Genomic DNA, 4868 nt, shown 5'->3' with positions numbered 1-4868 from the left:
TTGTTCTCACTTTGGTGAGAAGCGAACATTACTAATCCGTAAGCATAACATGCTTCTTTATGTTGCATGTTAGCCGCTTTTTCTAAATCACGAAGTCCAATATTCGGATATATTGAGTCAAAATAATTTCTTAACCCGTTGCGTAAAATAGCATTTGGGTTCCCCGCAATATATGCGTCAAAGTAAACACATCGTAACTTATGGGTTTCCCAATGTGATATCCCCCATCTTTCAAACGAAAGTCTCTTATAAACCAAGACATTCTTGGAACGTTCTTCGAATGTCTTACAAACTGATCTCGACTTAAATAGTTGTGCCGAAGAATTCTGGCCGACTCTAGACAAGATTTCATCAATCATGTCTCCGGGTAGGTCTCTTAAAATATTGGGTTGTCTATCCATTTTGTATTTTTAAACTGTAAAATAGACAAGAGTTAGTTTCATAAAAAAAATACTTATTAATACAAGCAATTTTTACATATATCATAAAGCATAAGAACACTATATTACATATATTACACCACACGAATACAACTATCTTATTCCGACTCACTCGTTTCTTCTTCTTCGGTTTTGGTTCGTTTTGCCAAGTTTCTAGGGATATATGATGTTCCCCTAATACGAGCCGTCGTTGTCCACATTGGTTTAGAAAAACCTGGTGGTTTAGAGGTTCCCGGGTCATTGTTACAACTTAAGGACTTCGGGCGTTGACGATACATATAAAGTTCATCGGGGTTGGAATTAGATTTCTCTATTTTTATGCCCTTTCCCTTATTATTTTCTTTTGCCTTTTTAAATTCAGTTGGGGTAATTTCTATAACATCATCGGAATTCTCGTCGGAATCCGATTCATCGGAGAATTGGTAATCCTCCCAATATTTTGCTTCCTTGGCGGAAACACCATTGACCATAATTAACCTTGGTCGGTTGGTTGAGGATTTTCTTTTACTTAACCGTTTTATTATTTCCCCCACCGGTTCTATTTCTTCATCCGGTTCCGATTCTTCTTCCGGTTCCGATTCTTCTTCCGGTTCCGACTCTTCTTCCGGTTCCTCTTCGGGAACTTGTGAATCAGTCCACGAATCATTCCAATTTACATTTGACTCTTCATTATTATTAGGTGAGTCAGTGGGACTTGTTCAAGAGGTAGACATCTATCACATAATATCAAACGCGTTAAGAGATTAATATATCACATAATATTCACATGTTAAAAATATATAGTTTCCAACAAAATTTGTTAAGCAATCATTTTTCAAGTAAACACGGTCGAAGTCCAGACTCACTAATGCATCCTAACAAACTCGATAAAACACACTAATGCAAAATTCTGGTTCTCTAAGACCAACGCTCTGATACCAACTGAAATGTCCCGTTCTTATTGATTAAAAACGTTCCATATTAATTGATTTCGTTGCGAGGTTTTGACCTCTATATGAGACGTTTTTCAAAGACTGCATTCATTTTTAAAACAAACCATAACCTTTATTTCATAGATAAAGGTTTTAAAAAGCTTTACGTAGATTATCAAATAATGATAATCTAAAATATCCTGTTTACACACGACCATTACATAATGGTTTACAATACAAATATGTTACAACAAAATAAGTTTCTTGAATGCAGTTTTTACACAATATCATACAAGCATGGACTCCAAATCTCGTCCTTATTTAAGTATGAGACAGCGGAAGCTCTTAATAATCACCTGAGAATAAACATGCTTAAAACGTCAACAAAAATGTTGGTGAGTTATAGGTTTAACCTATATATATCAAATCATAATAATAGACCACATGATTTCATATTACAATACACATCCCATACATAGAGATAAAAATCATTCATATGGTGAACACCTGGTAACCGACATTAACAAGATGCATATATAAGAATATCCCCATCATTCCGGGACACCCTTCGGATATGATATAAATTTCGAAGTACTAAAGCATCCGGTACTTTGGATGGGGCTTGTTGGGCCCGATAGATCTATCTTTAGGATTCGCGTCAATTAGGGTGTCTGTTCCCTAATTCTTAGATTACCAGACTTAATAAAAAGGGCATATTCGATTTCGATAATTCAACCATAGAATGTAGTTTCACGTACTTGTGTCTATTTTGTAAATCATTTATAAAACCTGCATGTATTCTCATCCCAAAAATATTAGATTTTAAAAGTGGGACTATAACTCACTTTCACAGAATTTTACTTCGTCGGGAAGTAAGACTTGGCCACTGGTTGATTCACGAACCTATAACAATATATACATATATATCAAAGTATGTTCAAAATATATTTACAACACTTTTAATATATTTTGATGTTTTAAGTTTATTAAGTCAGCTGTCCTCGTTAGTAACCTACAACTAGTTGTCCACAGTTAGATGTACAGAAATAAATCGATAAATATTATCTTGAATCAATCCACGAACCAGTGTATACGTATCTCAGTATTGATCACAAATCAAACTATATATATTTTGGAATCAACCTCAACCCTGTATAGCTAACTCCAACATTCACATATAGAGTGTCTATGGTTGTTCCGAAATATATATAGATGTGTCGACATGATAGGTCGAAACATTGTATACGTGTCTATGGTATCTCAAGATTACATAATATACAATACAAGTTGATTAAGTTATGGTTGGAATAGATTTGTTACCAATTTTCACGTAGCTAAAATGAGAAAAATTATCCAATCTTGTTTTACCCATAACTTCTTCATTTTAAATCCGTTTTGAGTGAATCAAATTGCTATGGTTTCATATTGAACTCTATTTTATGAATCTAAACAGAAAAATTATAGGTTTATAGTCGGAAAAATAAGTTACAAGTCGTTTTTGTAAAGGTAGTCATTTCAGTCGAAAGAACGACGTCTAGATGACCATTTTAGAAAACATACTTCCACTTTGAGTTTAACCATAATTTTTGGATATAGTTTCATGTTCATAATAAAAATCATTTTCTTAGAATAACAACTTTTAAATCAAAGTTTATCATAGTTTTTAATTAACTAACCCAAAACAGCCCGCGGTGTTACTACGACGGCGTAAATCCGGTTTTACGGTGTTTTTCGTGTTTCCAGGTTTTAAATCATTAAGTTAGCATATCATATAGATATAGAACATGTGTTTAGTTGATTTTAAAAGTCAATTTAGAAGGATTAACTTTTGTTTGCGAACAAGTTTAGAATTAACTAAACTATGTTCTAGTGATTACAAGTTTAAACCTTCGAATAAGATAGCTTTATATGTATGAATTGAATGATGTTATGAACATCATTACTAAATTAAGTTCCTTGGATAAACCTACTAGAAAAGAGAAAAATGGATCTAGCTTCAATGGATCCTTGGATGGCTCGAAGTTCTTGAAGCAGAATCATGACACGAAAACAAGTTCAAGTAAGATCATCACTTGAAATAAGATTGTTATAGTTATAGAAATTGAACCAAAGTTTGAATATGATTATTACCTTGTATTAGGATGATAACCTACTGTAAGAAACAAAGATTTCTTGAGGTTGGATGATCACCTTACAAGATTGGAAGTGAGCTAGCAAACTTGAAAGTATTCTTGATTTTATGAAACTAGAACTTTTGAAATTTATGAAGAACACTTAGAACTTGAAGATAGAACTTGAGAGAGATCAATTAGATGAAGAAAATTGAAGAATGAAAGTGTTTGTAGGTGTTTTTGGTCGTTGGTGTATGGATTAGATATAAAGGATATGTAATTTTGTTTTCATGTAAATAAGTCATGAATGATTACTCATATTTTTGTAATTTTATGAGATATTTCATGCTAGTTGCCAAATAATGGTTCCCACATGTGTTAAGTGACTCACATGAGCTGCTAAGAGCTGATCATTGGAGTGTATATACCAATAGTACATACATCTAAAAGCTGTGTATTGTACGAGCACGAATACGGGTGCATACGAGTAGAATTGTTGATGAAACTGAACGAGGATGTAATTGTAAGCATTTTTGTTAAGTAGAAGTATTTTGATAAGTGTCTTGAAGTCTTTCAAAAGTGTATGAATACATATTAAAACACTACATGTATATACATTTTAACTGAGTCGTTAAGTCATCGTTAGTCGTTACATGTAAATGTTATTTTGAAACCTTTAGGTTAACGATCTTGTTGAATGTTGTTAACCCATTGTTTATTATAACAAATGAGATGTTAAATTGTTATATTATCATGATATTATGATATATAATATATCTTAGTATGATGTATATATAGTTAAATGTCGTTACAACGATAATCGTTACATATATGTCTCGTTTCGAAATCATTAAGTTAGTAGTCTTATTTTTACATATGTATTTCATTGTTAATACACTTAATAATATATTTACTTATCATTTAACATAATTAACCAAGTGTATCAATATCTTAATATGATTCATATGTACCTAGTAAGACGTTGTTATAACGATAATCGTTATATATATCGTTTTCGAGTTTCTTAAATTAATAGTCTCATTTTTATGTATATAACTCATTGTTAAAATACCTAATGAGATACATACTTATAATAAAAACATGTTAACTATATATATAACCATATATATGTCATCGTATAGTTTTTACAAGTTTTAACGTTCGTGAATCACCGGTCAACTTGGGTGGTCAATTGTCTATATGAAACATATTTCAATTAATCAAGTCTTAACAAGTTTGATTGCTTAACATGTTGGAAACATTTAATCATGTAAATATCAATCTCAATTAATATATATAAACATGGAAAAGTTCGGGTCACTACAAGATGTACAGAAATAAATCGATAAATATTATCTTGAATCAATCCACGACCCAGTGTATACGTATCTCAGTATTGATCACAA

This window comes from Rutidosis leptorrhynchoides, chromosome 11, assembly GCF_046630445.1.
Source record: "Rutidosis leptorrhynchoides isolate AG116_Rl617_1_P2 chromosome 11, CSIRO_AGI_Rlap_v1, whole genome shotgun sequence".
NCBI classification, from domain to species: Eukaryota; Viridiplantae; Streptophyta; class Magnoliopsida; order Asterales; family Asteraceae; genus Rutidosis; species Rutidosis leptorrhynchoides.
This window is presented reverse-complemented; position numbering follows the sequence as displayed.